Source organism: Trachypithecus francoisi, unplaced genomic scaffold, assembly GCF_009764315.1.
Source record: "Trachypithecus francoisi isolate TF-2019V2 unplaced genomic scaffold, Tfra_2.0 Lachesis_group7, whole genome shotgun sequence".
NCBI lineage: Eukaryota > Metazoa > Chordata > Mammalia > Primates > Cercopithecidae > Trachypithecus > Trachypithecus francoisi.
The window spans coordinates 59,573,158-59,593,097 of NW_022681472.1; the positions used below are offsets into that span (position 1 = coordinate 59,573,158).

The 19,940-nt window shown below is 37.8% G+C and overlaps 1 non-coding gene and 1 pseudogene across 1 annotated transcript; both read right to left on the minus strand.

Moving 5' to 3' along the window:
* Window positions 1-5,272: 5,272 nt before the first annotated feature.
* LOC117079060 overlaps window positions 5,273-19,940 on the minus strand; it is a 72,006-nt pseudogene continuing 57,338 nt past the window's right edge.
* Window positions 9,296-9,402, minus strand: LOC117079745. The gene has a single exon (XR_004435587.1). It is a non-coding gene; the product is annotated as a U6 spliceosomal RNA (small nuclear RNA).

Genomic DNA, 19,940 nt, shown 5'->3' on the forward strand with positions numbered 1-19,940 from the left:
ACACTTTTAGGCTGGTTCCTTTTTAAAACTGAATGCCTTTAGCAGCACCCAGGTCACATCTTGAACGCTTTGCTGCTTAGAAATTTCTTCCCATAGATACCCTAAATCATCTCTCTTAAGTTCAGAGTTCCACAGATCTCTAGGGCAGGGGTAAAATGCCGCCAGTCTCTTTGCTAAAACATAACAATAGTCACCTTCGCCATTCCCAACAAGTTCCTTATCTCCGTCTGAGACTACTTCATCCTGGATTTCATTGTCCATGTCATTATCAGCATTTTGGTCAAAGCCATTCAACAGGTCACTAGGGAGTTCCAAACTTTCCCATATTTTTCTTTCTTCTGAGCCCTCCAAACTGTTCTAACCTCTGCCTGTTACTCAGTTCCAAAGTCACTTCCACTTTTTTGTGTATCTTTTCAATAGCACCCCACTCCTGGTACCAATTTACTGTATTAGTCCATTTTCATGCTGGTATTAAAGGACATACCCAAGACTAGGCAATATACAAAAAATAGAGGTTTAATAGACTTACAGTTCCACATGGGTGGGAAGGTCTCACACTCATGGTGGAAGGCAAGGAGGAGCAAGTCACATCTTACGTGGATGGTGGCAGGCCAAGAGAGAGCTTGTACAGGGGAAGCTCCCTTATAAAACCAGCAAATCTCATGAGACTTATTCACTATCATGAGAAGAGCACAGGAAAGACCTTCCCCCATGATTTAATTACCTTTCACCAGTGCCTCCCACAACACATGGGAATTCAAGATGAGATTTGGGTGGGGGCACAATCAAACCGTATCATGGCCTTAAATTGCAGTCCACATTGTTGCACTGCAGTGCCTAATTCTGTTGCATACTCTTGGTCTTAATTCTCCTGCATAGGAGAAGAACATAACTTTTGTTAAGACATGTACTAAAGTTAATCTCTTTGTTCAACTCATCTGAAGTGTGTTTATTTGAAATATGATTCCGTGCAAAATTTAACTGATGTAAAACAACTCCATCAGACTCTGTACCTTTAAATGAGTATTGTCTTCTTCAAAGTAGTCACCTTGGGAGACTATGGGTTTATTCCAGCCATCTGTCACTGTTGGTATTAGGGTTCTCTAGAGGAACAGAACTAATAGCATAGATGTATATATAAAGCAGAGTTTATTAGGGAGTATTGACTCACATGATCACAAGGTGAAGTCCCACAATAGGCCATCTGCAAGCTGAGGAGCAAGAAAGCCAGTCTGAGTCCCAAAACCTCAAAAGTAGGGAAGCTGACAGTGTAGCCTTCAGTTTGTGGTTGAAGGTCCAAGAGCCCCTGGCAAACCACTGGTTTAAGTCCAAAAGTCTAAAAGCTGAAGAACTTGGAGTCCGATGTTTGAGGGCAGGAAACTTCCACCATGGGAGAAAGATGAAATCCAGAAGACTTGGCCAGTCTAGTCCTTCCACATTCTTCTGCCTGCTGGCAGCTGATTAGATGATGCCTACCCAGATTGAGGGTGGGTCTGCCTCTTCCAGTCCACTGACTCAAATGTTAATCCTTTGGCAACACCCCCACAGATACCCAGGAACAATACTTTGCATCCTTCAATCCAACCAAGTTGACACTCAACCATCACACTGCTCTTATCATTTTTTAGGAATTAGGCATTGTTATCTTTTTGAAGAGTGAGAGTGAGGAGAGAGAGACTGAACGTTATATGACACAGCTCTACAGCCTTTTAACCACACGTGTAGAGAAGCCTCATACTGGGGACTTTTACTGGGTTCTATTTATGTTGTCATCTGAGACTTGACAGACATATGGGGTAAAGACATGTATGTGTACAGAAGTTCATTGTTTCTCATTAAGATTTACACTAGCCTAGGAACTACATAGCATCTGTGCCCTGGTTAGTGACAGAATGAATAGTCTAGGTGCAGTTTATAAAAGCTGCCATACAGCAACTCTCTTTAGCTCCAGTGGTCTTTGTTAGATGTCAGTGTACTAAAGTGAAGGAGGGAGGGAGAAGGAAATCTGATTTTGTGCTGTTTAATTTCTTTTTTTTTTTTGAGACAAGATCTCACTCTGTTGTTCAGGCTGGAGTGCAGTGGTGCCATCTCAGCTCACTGCAGTCTTAACCACTTGGGATCAGGTGATCCTTCTGCTTCAGCCTCCCAAGTAGCCAGGACTACAGGCATGCACCACCACACCTGCTAATTTTCTTATTTTTTTTTTAGACACATTGTTTCTGCCATGTTGCCCAGGCTGGTCTTGAATATCTGAGCTCAAGTAATCTGCCCACCTTGGCCTCCCAAAGTGCTGGCATTACACTGCACCTGGCCTTGCAAATGTTTTGATCCTATGAAATTTTATGTAATTGTATAAAAAGGAGCAGGTTGAGAAGAATGACATGTAGAATTTTACTGAAGGTGTAAGTCAAGAATAGGTCTACTATACTGTTAGTATTGGTGCTGTAGTCTTATGGAGTATCAGTGATGTCAGTGGGCTTAGGGAGGCCTCTGAACACCGGTGAGACGTTGACCCCAGCCACTGTCCAGGTTCTTGACACCTTTGTAAGAGAGTTCAAGGACAAGTCAAAGCAAAAGTAAAAAGTATTTTTTTAAAAGTGAAAGTACACACTCAAGGGTGGGAGTATAGGCCTACTCAGGAGAGTATGTTGTGCCCAATGTGTTTGGGGTTTGTCCAAACCAAAAAAGGTTTTTCAAATTAAGAGGCAGAATGATCATAAGGATTTCTGGGAAGAGAATGAGATTTCTTGGAATTGAGGTGCCACCGAGTTTTATAACAAACATGGGTATACTTGGAACTGTCATGGTCTGGTGAGATGTGGTTTAGTATAATAATGAGTTTATAATTGAACCTGGGGTACAATTTGAGTCAAATCCAGTGCCATGTTAGATCTAGCTAGTCTTAACTGGTATTTCTTATATCCTGTTTGTTAGGGTCTTACTGGCTTCTCCCCTTCCCCATTCCTGTAGCTGGTTTCTGTGTTCCTTCTATGTTAGTCATGTGAAATTGTTGCCTGGTATTTCCTGTTTATTCTGTGACCACCCCATATTCCTGTCTCATAAAGAAGCCAGAAAAGGGCTCTCTTTCTCAGTTGTTTTAGGGATACGTTCAAACTTGTCATTTTCTATAGATTTTCAACACTGCTCTGATACCCTTCACTCTTAGCTGGTGACCTGACTTCCTACTTTGTTGGGAAAATGGAGTCTATAACATGTGTACTCTCAGTTTTTCTACTTTCCACTTAATATTGCTTGGATATATTTACGTATATTTGTATTTTGTAGTGAACATTTGTTGATGACTTCTCCCAAGATAGAAACCTGTTCATCCTATCTAATCGTATTCTAAATTTCCTAGCCATCTAATTTAGGTGGTAATTACTCTGGAACAAGATGTATGGAATCTTCAAGAGCAAAAATGGTCTTATTCTATATCCTTTCCTGTATCCTTGTACTGATTATTCTTATCCTTTAATAACCCTTCATTTTCCTGGCCAATTCTTACTCAGTTATCTCCCTTTCTGTCTCCTCGAATCCCTTCATTGAGATAATTCACATACTGTACAATTCAGCCTTTCAAAGTGTAGAGTTCAGTGCTTTCTACTATATTCTCAGAGTGGTGCAACTATAACCACAGTCTAATTTTAGAACATTTTGTTCTTTTGTTCCTCCTGAAAGAAACCCTGTACCCGTTAGTACTCCCTCCTCCCTTTTCCCTTCCCTCATCCTAGGCAACCACTAATCATTCTATGGATTTGCCTGTTCTGGAGATTTCATATAAACAGAACCATACGGTATGTTGTCCTTTGTGACTTCTTCTTTCACTTAGCATAATGTTCTCAAGGGTCATTCACGTCATAACATGTGTCAGTACTTTACTTCTTTTTTTATTGTGATAAAATGCACATGTAAAATTTTACCATATGGCATTTGGTACATTTGCAGTGTTGTGCAAACATCACCACTATCCAGTTTTGGAATATTTTCATCACCGCAAAAGGAAACCCTGTGTTCATTAAGTACTCACTCTCCATTATTCCCTCACCCCAGCCACTAATCTGGCAACCACTAATCTCTTTCTGTCTCTCTAGATTTGTCTATTCTCGATATTTTATATAAATGGAATCATACAGTATGTAATTTTTGTGTGTGCCTGGCTACTTTTAGTTAGAATAATGTTTTCAAGATTCATTCATGTCATACATGTATAGTACTTTTTTGTTTTCTTTTATGGCCAAATAATAATATGTTATATGAATATGCCACATATATGTGGACAAATGTCCATCAGATGATTTGCGTTATTTCCACTTTTTTGACTATTATGAATAATGCTGTGAACATTCATGTACAAGTTTTTGTGTAGATGTGTGTTTCCATTGTTCTTGGATATATACCTAGGAATGGAATTGCTGGGTCATATGGTAACTCTAGGTTTAAGTTTTTAAAAAACTGCCAAACTTTTCCAAAGTGGTTGCACTATTTTACATTCCCACCAGCAATGTGTGAGGGTTTTACTTTCTCCACATCCTTCCCAACACTTTTTATTTTCTCTTTTTGATTGTGTCCATCCTGGTGGGTATGAAGTAGTATCCTACTGTGGGTTTGACTTGCATTTCTCTAATGACAAATGATGGTGAGCAACTTTTCATGTGTTCATTGGCTATTTTTATATTTTATTTGAAGAAATATGTATTCAAATCCTTGGCCTGGCATGGTGGCTTATGCCTGTAATCCCAGCACATTGAGAGGTTGAGGTGGGAGGATTTCTTGAGCCCAGGAGTTCAAGACCAGCTTGGGCAACATAGTGACACCCTATCTCTACAAAACAAATAAGTAAATAAAAATAAATGAAATAAAAACAAAAAAAATTAGCTGAGCTTGGTGGTGTGCCTCTGTAGTCCCAGCTACTCAAGAGGCAGAGGTGGGAGGATTCCTTGAGCCTGTGAGGTTGAGGTGGCAGTGATCTGTGATCCTGCTACTGCACTCCAGCTTGGGTGACAGAGCAAGACCCTGTTTCAAAATAAAATAAGAATAAAATAAAGTAAAGTAAAATAAATTAGAATTATGGTTTAGAGATGGTTCAATCACAGTTTTATAACCTTGTTTATCAAGAGTGAAAATTGGAAATTATTAAAAGTAGCTAAAAAGGTAACACATATCAGTGTTTAATGTTTCTGTAACTGTTGGTAAGGCTTACATCTAAATCTGATGCAGAATTCTTAATGGTATTGGAACAATCCTTTTCTCAGCCACATAGTATTCACTGGTGCTATAAGTCTGGAAGAGACTGGCTGTGGGTACTACTTCTTGTCTTCAGCTGTAACTGTGATCAGCTGTGACTGTGCAATATCAGCAAGTGCACTTTGTATCTTTTCTAGAAGCATTTCCCTAGATAAACAATATGTAGCAGCCTCATGGTTTTGTTCTAGCTTACATAAGCTAGTAGCCTATAAAGCAGCTGTAGATTCTTCACAGGGTAAGGAATCTATCAAAACATCAATGTCTTTTACTGTTTGTGCAATCAGTGCTGTAAGAAGCTGAGCATACTCTTCTGTAGGGTTAGCTGGCTGGTCTTTGCTAATTGCTGTCTCAATATTATTAAAAGAGGCAGGAAGATCACATTGCTGCAACACATCAGTGGCATTACAAAACTGATCTGAAAGCGAGTTCATGGTGTCTTACAGCCACATGAGCTGATCACCATGTTCCTCTCGCTCTTTTCACTTTCTTGATGGTGCCCTTTGCACAAAGTTTTACATTTTGATGTCCAGTTTATCTTTTTTTTGTTGTTGTTGTTGTTGCTTGTGCTTCAGTGTCATATCGAAGGAAACCATTACCTACCCCAAGGCCATGAAAATTACTTTTATGTTTTCTTCTAAGAGTTTTATGGTTTTGGCTTTGACATTTAGGTCTTTAATCCCCTTGGAGTTAATTTTATATGATGTGAAATAGGAGTCTAACTTCATTCTCTTGTATATGGATAAACAATTTTCTCAGCACTATTTGTTGTAAATACTATTTCTCTCCTGAATAGCCTTGCACCTTTGTCAAAAATCAATTCATCATTGATATAAGGGCTTATTTCTGGACTTCAGATCAGTGGAACTGATCTGAAAAAAGCTAACTTGGATTTTGATACTAATTGTATCGAATCTCTGGGTCAATTTCAGGAGTATTGCTGTCTTAACAATATTGCGTTTTGTGGCTTATGGACATGGGGTGTCTTTCCATGTATTTAAATCTTCTTTAATTTTTTCCCAATAATGATTTGTAGTTTTCAGTATACAAATCTTAACACTTCTTTTGTTAAATTTGTACCTACGTATTTTTTTCTTTTTGATTTTTTTTTTTTAAAGATACAGGGTCTTGCTCTTTTGCTCAAGCTAGAGTATAGTGGTGTTGATTTCAGCTCACTGTAGCCTTGAAATCCTGGGCTCAAACAGTCTTCCCACATCTGCCTCCTGAGTAGCTAGGACTACAAGCATGTGCTATTACACCTGGCTAATTTTTTTTTTTTCTTTTTGCAGAGACAAGGTCTTGCTATGTTGCCTGGGCTGGTCTTGAATTCCTGGCTTCAAGCAGTCCTACTACCTCAGCCTCCCAAGTTGCTGGGATTATAGGTGTGAGTCATGATGCCTGGCTCATGCTATTTTAAACATGCAGTTGTTTTCATAATTTCATTTTGGAAATGTTCATTGCTAGTATCAGAAATACGATTGATCTTTGAATATTGGTCTTGTATCTTGCAATTAGTTTTAATCTACTCAGTTCTTAAGACTTCTGTCAAATGTCGTGTGTTCCAGCAAGTTTTTACACATCCTTTAGGACTGCATTAGGTAACCCTTCTTTATGTTGCCCTAAATCCTTCGCCATACCCTCATTATACAATGCACCTCTATGCTGCTTTGTTGCTGTAGGTTTGTTTGTAGACCTCTCATCTAAACTCTTAGATTGGTTTTCAATACTGATGTTGCCAGCAAATTCTCCACAAAGAATAGAGTTTTGGAAAAATAACACCGATGAAAAAATAGAGTTAGAATTGAAAAATGTATGAATTATCTCATTCTTTATTACTTATTTGTTCATTATCAAAAGATAATTTTTTGAGTTCTTTAAATGAGTTAGCTAAACTCACATGAATATCGAATGCTCTTATAAATAAGTCTCTCCCATTTCATAAATCCTCTGATGCTTTGCTTCTCTAAACTTTTCCAGGAAAAAATTTTTGCAGGAGATTGTAAATGTGTTTAGGGGTGGAAAAGGTCGATAATGCTCCAGCACACTGGCAGTACCTTAGGAGCATGGAATTGTGTTTTATTTACTGGTAGCATAGTCCCCAGTTGTTAGCATGGTCCCTGATAACATGATAGGTATCAATAAATTAATTATTGAATTTATGTTTCTACCTGCAAATCTTGACGATAGTTTGTTCAAAAATAACACATTTATTGAGCACCTACTAAGTGCCAGTCACTAGTCTAGTCTCTGTTTTGTGTAGTGATTAGAGCTTTCATGGAGCTTAGCTTCTAGTAAGTAGGGAGAACTCAATATTTCCAGATAAAGTTTGCAATTAAAAGTAATTGCAACAGCTCAACTACTTTTGCACCAGCCTAAACATTTACTGACAAAAGCTATTGTTTTTACTGTTTTTCCTATACCAATGACTCAAAATAAATATTTTGGAACCTTCTTTGACTGCTGTTGTACTGTCCTAATGACCAATTGGTCTACTTATAATTTTTCCTTTTTCTTAAGTATCTGTATAAATTCTCACTCATTTTTCTTATCTGTTATGATCTGTCATCAATGTTAGAGAACACAGACCTGTTAACTAGATTATAAATTCGACAACAGCAGCTATGATGTGTATATGCTCTAGTATTGTGTTTGGCACATACTATGTATTCATTAAGTGTTTATTGAATGAATAAAGAATGTCACTTTGATCTTAAAAACATCATGGATACCTATGTTCAACAAGATAAAATTTCAAATCCCCTAGTATACAACACTCTTAATAGTCTGATCAATTTACCTTTCCAACCACATCTGCATTGTTCCCCCTTTCCCACCGTAACACTTGCAAGCCTCCTTGAAGTTTCTTGAAAATACTGTAATAGGATGTTAATGGAGATGGAATATTAACTTATCAACTGGGAGTGTAGAATAAGGCTGCCTTCCTTTTTTTTACTTTTGTTGTGGATACTGTGACAACACATAGTGAAAACCTAATTGACACACATAGATTTCTTATATATGGCATATATATTTGTCATATGTATGTTTGTATATGTATATATGTACCTACTATATGTGTATATATGCATTTCTATTCTTTTTGTGATTTATAGGCAAAAGATGTTATATTAGTACTTTTTGTTTTGAGTAAAAAAACTCACCTTAAACTAGCATAAGGGAAGAAAAATAAATTTATTTGTTCATATAACTGGAAAGTTCAACAGATAACTGGATTCAAAGCCTCAGAAATATCTTTAGGATTCTTTCCATTGGTCTCTTGGTTCTGTTTCCTTTTGTTTGCTTCAAAAATTTTCTTCTATCTGCTCTGCCACTGGGAGAGACACACTGCTTCCATATTTAGGCTGCATTGTCCAAATTTAGTAGTCCCATTACATATTTATAATGCAAATAACAAAAACAACAGTAACAATAATAGTAATAGTGTGTCCAGAATTGGTTCCTTCCAGTGGGTTCTTGGTCTCGCTGATTTCAAGAATGAAGCCGCGGACCCTCACGGTGAGTGTTACAGTTCTTAAAGATGGTGTGTCCGGAGTTTGTTCCTTCCGATGTTCAGATGTGTCTGGAGTTTGTTCCTTCTGATATTCAGATATGTCCAGAGTTTCTTCCTTCTGGTGGGTTCGTGGTCTTGCTTGACTTCAGGAGTGAAGCTGCAGACCTTCTTGGCGAGTGTTACAGCTCATAAAAGGTGGTGTGAATCCGAAGACTGAGTAGCAACAAGATTTATTGCCAAGAGTGAAAGTACAAAGCTTCCACAGCATGGAAGGGGACTGCTGGCTCGGGTGGCCAGTTTTTATTCCCTTATTTGGCCCCACCCACACCCTGCTGATTGGTCCATTTTACAGAGCACTGATTGGTACATTTTACAGAGTGCTGATTAGTCTGTTTTTACAGAATGCTGATTGGTGTATTTACAAACCTTTAGCTAGACACTAGACACAGAGCGCTGATTGGTGCATTTTTACAGAGTGCTGATTGGTGGGTTTACAAACTTAGCTAGACACAGAGCACTGATTGGTGCGTTTTTTTTTTTTTTTTAAATATGGAACCCTTCACGAATTTGCGTGTCATCCTTGCGCAGGGGCCATGCTAATCTTCTCGGTATCATTCCAATTTTAGTATATGTGCTGCGGTAGGGAGCAGGGTGCGTTTTTACAGAGTGCTGATGGGTGCATTTGCAAACCTTTAGCTAGACACAAATCACTGGTGTGTTCTTACAGAGTGCTGATTGGTGTGTTTACAAATCTTTAGCTAGACACAGAGCACTGATTGGTGTGTTGACAGTCCTTTAGCTAGACAGAAAAGTTCTCCAAGTCCCCACCCAATCCAGAAGCCCAGACGTAATGGTATTGATAACTAATATTAAAATGTATTTAATGCTTTTTATATGCTAATTACCATGCCAACACTTTATATATGTTATACTGTATTTTATCTTCATAATAGCTCTTTGAGGAAGGTATTATTAGTAGCTACATTTCAAAGATGAGGAAATTAAGATACAAACCAATTAAGTTACTTGTTTGATTATTTAACTAGTTAGTGATAGAGCCAAGAATTAAAATCCAGGCAGACTCTGTGCTTGCCACTATGCTATACTGTCTGCTTAGGGAAGAACTCTTATTATCTCTGCTTTGTCTGTCACATGCCCTTCTCAGACCAGTCACTCTGTGCAAGGAAATAATGGTACCATGTTTACTCAGAGCTGGGTCATGTGCCTAGGCCCATAGCCAGTCTTACTAGAACCACATGGCATGGAGGAGAATGTTTCCCTAAAGAAAGTAATCTTGGGTATATTAAAAAAAACTCCACGTGTCCACAAAATAAACATTTTGTTGACCATGATGCTTAACAACAGAGAGTTCTGTATTAATCGTTGAAAGCTCAGTGGCATCTGTCAGAGGCTAACAGTATTGTCAGTTTTTTTTTTTTTTTTTTTTTTTTTGAGATGGAGTCTCGCTCTTTCGCCCAGGCTGGAGTGCAGTGGCCAGATCTCAGCTCACTGCAAGCTCCGCCTTACCGGTTTACGCCATTCTCCTGCCTCAGCCTCCCCAGCAGCTGGGACTACATTAGCTGGGACTACAGGCGCCCGCCACCTCGCCCGGCTAGTTTTTTGTATGTTCTAGTAGAGACGGGGTTTCACCATGTTAGCCAGGATGGTCTCGATCTCCTGACCTCTTGATCCGCCCGTCTCGGCCTCCCAAAGTGCTGGGATTACAGGCTTGAGCCACCGCACCCGGCCTCAGTATTGTCAGTTTTGATTACAGACTCATTAAATGAGTTTTGTCTCTTTTAGGTGGGATCATTTGCTGGTAGTACATTGTTTGAGTCATTAAATAATGCAAATCTTAAACTAATTAACTTTTGAAAACACATCACTTTGGGAAGTTTCAAAATGGTTTAAAGCCATCTATATTTTAAAGGAAATTTGATTTGTAATAACCTTAAAAAGTCTTAAATGGAAAAAAAGGAAAATGAAGCAGATAAAATAATGACAAAATATACTTTTCTAAATATTATTTAGACTACTTTAAAAAATATATTGAAATTTAATCCAGATAAGATCACGCTTGTTAAAGCGTAATGACTAGCGTAATTTTAGTGATTAAGATAGAGTTTGTCTTTTGCCTTTATTTTTCTTTTTGATTTTAGATTCAGGGTATACATCTGGAGGTTTGTTACATGGATATATTGTGTAATGCTGAGGTTTGAGCTTTTGAACCCATCACCCAAATATTGAACATAGTACGCAATAGGTCGTTATTCATTCATTACCCCTTTCTTCCCTTCCTGGCTTTGGAGTCCCAGTGTCTATTGTTTCCATCTTTACATCTGTATGTACCCATTGTTTAGTTCCCACTTGTACATGAGAACATGTGGTATTTAATTTTTTGTTTCTGTGTTAATTCAGTTAAGCTAATGGCTTTCAGCTGCATCTGTGTTGCCACAGAGGACATGATTTCATCCTTTTTTATGGCTCTGTAGTATTCCATGTTTATCTGTCTGTCTATCTATCTATCTATCTATCTATCTCACATTTCCTTTATTCAGTCCACTGTTGATGGGCACCTGGGTTGATTCCATGACTTTGCTGTTGTATATAGTGCTGCTATAAACATACAAGTGCAGGTGTCTTTTTGGTAGAATGACTTCTTTCCTTTTGTTAGACACCCAGTAATGAGGTTGCTGGGTTGAATAGTAGTTCTATTTTTAGCTCTTTGAGAAATCTCCAAACTGCTTTCCACAGGGGCTGAATTAATTGACATTCACACTAACAGTGTGTAAGCATTCCCTTTTCTCTGCAGCATTGCCAATATCTGTTTTTTTTTTTTTTTTTTTTTTTTTTTCACTTTTTAATGGCCATTGTGACTGGTGTGAGATGTATCTCATTGTGGTTTTATTTGCATTTCTCCAATGATTAGTGATGTTGAACATTTTTTTCATACGTTTGTTGGCCACTTGTATGTCTTCTTTTGAGAAATATCTATTTATGCTCTGCCAACTTTTTAATGGGGTCATTTATTTTTTATTTGTCAATTTATTTAAGTTCCTTATAGATTTTGGATATTAGTACTTGGATACATAGTTTGCAAATATTTTCTCCCATACTGTAGTTTGTCTGTTTACTCTGTCGATAGCTTCTTTTGCTGTACAGAAGCTCTTGAATTCAATTAGGTCCTAGTTGTCAATTTTTGTTTATGTTTCATTTGCTTTTGAGGTTGCAGTAATAAATTCTTCCCCTATGCCAATGTTCAAATGAGTATTTCCTAGGTTTTCTTCTAGGATTTTTATGGTTTGAGGCCTTACCCTTAAATGTAAGTCTTCAATTCATTTTTTTTTTTTCCCAGACAGAGTCTCGCTCTGTTTCCCAGGCTGGATATGGTGGTGTGATCCTGGCTCAGGTCTTCCGCCTCTCAGGTTCAAGTGGTTCTCATGCCTCAGCCTCCCAAGTAGCTAGGACTACAGGTGCATGCCACCACGCTCAGCTAATTTATACATACATATATATATATATATATATATATATATTTTTTTTTTTTTCGGTAGAGACGAGGTTTCACTATGTTGGCCAGGCTGGTCTTGAACTCCTGACTTCAAGTGATCTACCTGTGTCAGCCTCCAAAAGTGCTGGGGTTACAGGTGTGAGCTACCGCAGCCAGCCTTGTCTTTAATCCATCTTGAGTTAACTGTTGAATATGGTACAGTTAGGGATCCAGTTTCATTATTCTGCATATTACTAGCCAGTTTGTCCATTACCATTTATTTAATAGGGTATCCTTTCTCCATTGTTTATTTTTGTTGACTGTCTAAGATCATTTGGTTGCAGGTGTGCAGCTTTGTTTCTGGGTTCTCTATTCTGTTATATTGGTCCCTGTGTCTATTTTTGTACCAGTACCATATTGTTTTGGTTATTATAGTTCTGTAGTACAGTTTGAAGTTGGGTAATGTGATACCTCCAGCTTTGTTCTTTTCACTTATAATTCTTTGGCTATTTAGGCTCTTTTTTGGATCCATATGAATTTTAGATTTTTGTTAATTCTGTGAAAAATGATGTTAGTAATTTGATAGGAATTGCATTTGATCTGTAGATTGCTTTGGGCAATCTGGACATTTTAATGATATTGATTTTTCCAGTCCATGAATATGGAATGTTTTTCCATTTGTTTGTGTCCTCTGTGATTTCTTTCATCAGTGTTTTTTAGTTCTCCTTATAGAGATCTTTTACCTACTTGGTTTGATGTATTCCTAGATATGGGCAAAAACAAAGGTTTTTAGATAATTAATTGTATTATTTTCACTGGCATGTCAGTATTGTATTTATTTGTTTCAGGTTTTTGCATCTTAAATGTTCCCAGTTAGCCATTGACTTCAGCAAGCTATATATAAATATATTTTTTCCTGTGTAAAAGTGTTTCATCTGGCCAGTGTATGTATGCTTCATTCTTTTGCAAGTTGAACTGTTTACTTATATTGTAATCTGCTTAGAACGACCTAAGAGATAACACTTACTGGATGCTATTCAAATAAAAACTGGATATCATATTTGCCCTAGGTTCCCCCACTTTAATACATAAAAAGATATTTGGACAAACCATAATAATTCTGGTATGGACTGCTTTTGCCATTCTTTTTTATAACAATGAATCTTCAGACAGTTCTCTCCAACACCAGTCTTTCTGTAGTTTCCACTAAGCTTTGGTATATAAAAGCAAGTATCTCACAGACTGGTATTGTTCATAGCCTTGTCCTGAACTCCTTGCTTTAGTTTATTATGGTTGACTTGCTCTTATTTTTAGAGATGAATTTCTCTGTTTATTTCTTCACTTTATTCCTCTGATATGGAACTATACCAAGAATGTCATTTGCTGTCTATAATGTTTGGATTCACTGCAATTCCATTCTGTCTTTCTAAGCTGTCTTTGGTTACCCTTCATAGATATGCTTCTTGGTCTTCCCTGGTTCTTGGGACTCCCTGCATTGTTTCAGTGTTACACAAGTGGTACTTGGCTGGTAGACATTTTCATGAGCTTTAGTAATTGTAACTGGTGGGTTAAAGGAAAGCCCTTGGGAAGAGAAATACATTGTTTACCTTAGAACATTCTTTGATTTAAATGTTTACTTAGCGTACACCAAATGTGTACTTAATGCTTAGGATCTGCCGAAGATACAAAGGAGATAGAAGATATTTCTAGCCTTTGCTGTGAAGTAACTTTAAATCTAGACTTTTGACTATATTACATTGAATGCCTATGATAGCAATCACAATATCAGCATTATAGCTCTTAAAAATTTTTACATGGAAGGATTCTTGGCAGAGTCACAAGAATGTGTCCCTTTTTTACTATCAAAAGGTCCTAATTTATCTGACAATGGACTCATATCCAGAATATATAAAACTCACACAAATCAATAAGAGAACATATTATTCAATTAAAAAATGGGAAAGACACTTATGAGATTACTAGATAAAAGAACTTATATAAATGGCCAATGAACATGTGGAAGGTGCTCAACTTCGTTAGTCGCAATGGGAATACAGAATAAAACCACAATGAAACACTACTGTATACCCACTAGAGTGGCTTAAAAAAAGAGACAATATTAGGTGTTGTAAGGTTATGAAACAATTGCTACTCTGATACATTGTTTTTAGCAGTTTAAACTAAATTTAGCCGTTTTGGAAAATGGGCAGTATCTACCAAAGCTGAACCTATGATATCAAATTTCATTCCTAGGTCTATACTCAGCGGAAATGAATACATGTACTCACCAAAAGAAAAGTCAAGAATGTTCACTGCAACATTGTTTATAATATTCCTATATTAGTTTCGCATTGCTGCTGTAACAAATTACCACAAATATTGGTTTCAAAGGTGGTGAAGTGAAGCTGGCTACACTCCCCCCACCACAGGAAATACATATTTATATAATATGTTTATGTTTTGTATATAATTTATATATATAAACAGACACATATATATGTATATACACACATACATAAAGCACTGAGATTATCACCAGTAATATTCCAGAACTCAAATATGCAGAAGAGACAGTTCCTGAGACTACAGAGAATTGAAAAAACTCTGAACAGATTAAGAGAATTGGACTTCCATGATGCTTCTCCCCACAATCTGCCTGGCACCAAACATGCAGAAAGTTTCCCCAAAACTACAGTTTCTACACTGGAAAAAGTGAGATCAAGGTGGATAACTAGTTTTCCTTCTAACTTGAGTTTCCTAGCAGGAGACTGTCCCTGCCTCAACCCAGGGAAAACATCAGGAGTACTTGAAGGAAAAATTATCCTTGAGAACAACCAGACACTTAAGTGGGAGCGCAGGACCACTATCCTCAGCATGGAAACCCTGCTATGTAAGTCAGCCAAAGGAGATGCCATGCTGTAGGAGGTTTGTTCCACAGGTCCCCTGGGCATGAATCCCTAGCCAGCCTTCCTACACTGTGAGGCTATCCCCTTTGGGACTCATCTGGGATGGGTGGCACTCTGAATGTTTACTACAACCAAGGCAAACTTAGGTTTAATGCACCAGCTAGTGCCAAAAAGGACGTAGCAACATAGCAGAAAAAACAAACAATCATAAGAAACAAAATCAACATGTAAATTGCAAAGCATCTGTAAGCAAACATATCCAGTAAAAACCACAATAAGCCAGATAGGTAAGACTGGAATAAATAACTAATCCTTGAATACAAAGACGTAAATGTACGTTCACAAGAAACAACAGCAGACGGAACCATGGAGAAAGAATGGAGAAAGAATGAAACCAGTGGCTGACCCTAATGAGACAGCCATATGTGAACTCTCTAAGAATTCAAAATACCAGTTTTAAGGAAACTAAATGATCTCCAATATAACATATAAAAACAAAAAAAGGGCCCATATAGCCAAGACAATCCTAAGTAAAAAGAGCAAAGCTGGAGGCATCATGCTACCTGACTTCAAACTATACTACAAGGCTACAGTAACCAAAATAGCATGGTACTGGTACCAAAACATACATAGACCAATGGAACAGAACAGAGGCCTCAGAGATAACACATCTACAACCATCTGATCTTTGATAACCCTAACAAAAACAAGCAAATGGGGAAAGAATTAACCTGTTTAATCAATGGTATTGGGAAAACTGACTAGCCATATGCAGGAAACTAAAACTGGACCCCTTCCTTACACTTTATGCAAAAATTAACTCAAGATGGATTAAAGACTTAAATGTAAGACCTAAAACCATAAAAACCCTAGAAGAAAACCTAGACAATAGCATTCAGGATGTAGGCATGGGCAAAGACTTCATGACTAAAACACCAAAAGCAATGGCAACAAAAGCCAAAATTGACAAATGGGATCTTATTAAACTAAAGCACTTCTGCACAGCAAAAGGAACTATCATCAGAGTGAACAGGCAACCTACAGAATGGGAGAAAATTTTTGCCATCTATCCATCTGACAAAGGGCTAATATCCAGAATCTACAAGGAACTTAAACAAATTTGCAAGAGAAAACAAACGACCCCACCAAAAAGTGGGCAAAGGATATGAACAGACACTTCTTAAAAGAAGACATCTATACAGCCAACAGACACATGAAAAAATGCTCATCATCACTGGTCATCAGAGAAATGCAAATCAGAACCACAATGAGACACTATTTCAACCCAACACTCATAAGTGGGAGTTGAACAGTGAGAACACGTGGACACAGGGAGGGGAACATCACACACCGGGGCCTGTCAGGGAGTTGGGGGCTAGGGGAGGGATAGCATTAGGAGAAATATCTATTGTAGTTTACGAGTTGACGGGTGCAGCAAACCATCATGGCGTGTGTATACCTGTGTAACAAACCTGCACGTTCTGCACATGTATCCCAGAACTTAAAGTATAATTTTAAAAAATTTAAAGTATTAATACAGTTACTGTGTGATCTATCCATTTCATTTCTTGGTATTTACCCAATATGGGTGAAAATAAATATTTACAAAAATGAAAAAACAATTCAGAAATCATCAGAGAAATTTGACAAAGAAATTAAAATACTTTTTAATTTGGAAACCTTGGACCTGAGAAATACATTTCCTAATCTGACAAACTCATTAGAGCCTCTCAGTAGCAGAATGGATGAAGCAGATGAAAGAATTAGTGAGTTCAAAGACAAGGGTTTTGAAAATACTGAAATATGAAATACTGAAAATAGAAGAGGAATAAGAAAAAATTTAAAAGGAATGAAGATCATCTACAAGATACAGGAAATTACCTTAAAAGAGCAAATCTAAGATTTATTGATGTTCCAGAGGAATTGATCAAGAGTGAGTGGAAAGATTATTTAAAGAAATAACAACAGAAAACTTTCCTAACCTTGGAAAAGAAATAAATATCCAGGTCCAGGAAGGTCAGAGAGAACACCAAATAGATTAGAGCCGAATAAGAGTACCTCAAGGAATATAATCAAATTCTCAAAGGTCAAGGACAAAGAGAGAATTCTAAAAGCAGCAGGAGAAAAGAAGCAACTAACATATCGGCCAAGCATTGTGGTTCACGCCTTTAATCCCAGCACTGTGGGAGGCCGAAGCAGGTCAATCATTTGAGGTCAGGAGTTCAAGACCAGACTGCCCAACATGGTGAAACCCCATCTCTACTAAAAATACAAAAATTAGCCGAGTGGAATTGGTGTGCACCTGTAATCCCAGCTACTTGGGAGACTGAGGCAGGAGAATCATTTGAGCCTGGGAGTTGGAGGTTGCAGTGAGCCAAGACCACACCACTGCACTCCAACTCCAGCCTGGGTGACAGAGTGAGTCCCTGTCAAAAAAAAAAAAAAAAAAAAGCAACACATAAAGGAGCTCCATTTTTTATGGTAACAGACTTTTCAGTGGAAATCATACATTTCAGGAGGGGAACGAAGCAACATTTTCAAAGTGCTGAAGGAAAAAATCTGCCGTTTTAAGAATACCATAGCTGGGCACAGTGGCTTACACCTGTAATCCCAGCACTTTGGGAGGCCAAGGCAGGCATATCATCTGAGGTCAGGAGTTTGCGACCAGCCCTGGCCAACATGGTGAAACCCCGTCTCTACTAAAAATACAAAAAAAATTAGCTGGGCATGGTGGCACACACCTGTAATCCCAGCTACTCAGAAAGCTGAGGCAGGAGAATTGCCCAAACTGGAAGGTGGAAGTTGCACTGATCTGAGGTTGCACCATTGCACTCCAACCTGGACAACAGAGCAAGACTCTGTCTCAAAAAAAAAAAAAAAAGTATTTAGCAAACACTATCCATCAGACATGAAGGAGAAAGTCTTTCCCAGATACACAAAAGCTGGGAGAATTCACCACCATGAATATGGGAAGAAATACTTAAAGGGAGCCAGTTACAATGGCATGTGCCTGTAATCCCAGCTACTTGGGAGAAAGAAGTGGGATAATTGGTTGAGCCTGGGTGTTCAGGACCAGGGCAGCATAGTGATACTTTCTCATTCTCTCTCTCTCTCTCTCCTCTCTCTCTCTCTCTCTCTCTCTCTCACACACACACACACACACACACACACACACACACACACAGGAAATGCCAAAGGGAGTTATTCAATCTGAAAGGAAAAAAATACATGCAAAAAGAAAACATCTGAAGGTATAAAACCTACTGGTAAAATTAAGTACAAGGACAAACCCAGAATAATAGTGTAATTACAGTGTGCAATCCATTCATAACTTTAGTATGAAGCCCAAAAGACGAATCTAACAATAATAATAGTTACAGCTACCTTTTAAGAGAAAGTCTATATATGTATTTTGAGACAACATAAAGTCAAAATGTGAGCGGATCGATTTCAAGTGTAGACTTGTTTTTTTTTTTCTGTTTTCTTTGTGATGTAAGGTACGTTTTCACTTCTTTAAAATAACTTCTTAACCTATAAGATGTTTTTTATAAGCTTCATGGTAACCACAATGCCAAATCTTACAATAGATTCACTAAAAATAAAAAGTAATGAATTAAAATATAATACCAGAAGCATTGCTTAACCACTGTATTAGTCTGTTCTCACACTGCTATAAAGAACTACCTAAGACTGGGTAATTTATGAATAAAGACTCACAGTTCTGCAGGCTGTACAGGAAGCGTGGTTGGGAAGCCTCAGGAAACCTACAATCATGGTGGGAGGGCAAAGAGGAAGCAAGTATTTCTTCACATGGTGGCAGAAGACAGACAGAGTGAAGAGGGAAATGCTTCACATTTTTAAACAACCAGATCTTGTGAGAACTCACTCACTATCATGAGAACAGTAAGGGGGAAATCTGCCCCCATGATCAAATCACCTCCCATCAAGTCTCTCCTCCAACACCGAGAATTACAATTCAACATGAGATTTGGGTGGGTACACAGAGCGAAACCATATCAACCACCAAAGGACACAGTAAGAAAGGAAGATAGGAATTACAGAACAACTAGAAAACAGGCAACAAATGGCAGTAGTAAGTCCTTATCAGTTACAACCTTGAATGTAAATGGAATTAATTCTCCAACTAAAAGGCATAGAGTGACTGAATAGCTAAAGAAACAAGAACCAACTGTATGTTTCTTACAAAAAACCCACCTCACCTGTAAAGATACACATAGACTAAGCTTGAAGGGGAAAAACGTATTTTATTGCAATTGGAAACCAAAATCAAGCAGAAGTAGCTATACTATAAACTACAAATCAGAGACTGTAAATACAAAACATGTGTGCGTGTGTGTGTGTGTAAAATGATAAAGGGGATCAATTCAACAAGATGACATAACAATTATGCATTTCTGTGGACATGACACTGGAGCTCCCTAGTACATAAAGCAAACATTAATAGACCTAATGGGAGAGATAGACTGCAATGCAATAATAGCAGGGGACACATGCAATCCAATCTAACAAGCTTTAACCATAAAGAAATAGAAAACCTCAAACCAGTAATGAGTAATGAGATCAACACTGTAATAAAATGTTTTCCATCAAAAGAAAAGCCCACAACTTGATTGCTTCATAGCTGAATTCTACGATACATTTAAAGATGAACTAATACCATGTCTACTCAAATTCCTCAAAAAAACTGAAGAGAAGGGAATACCTTCAAACTCGTTCTACTAGGCAAGCATTACCCTGATGCCAGAACTAGACAAGGACACAACAAAATAAG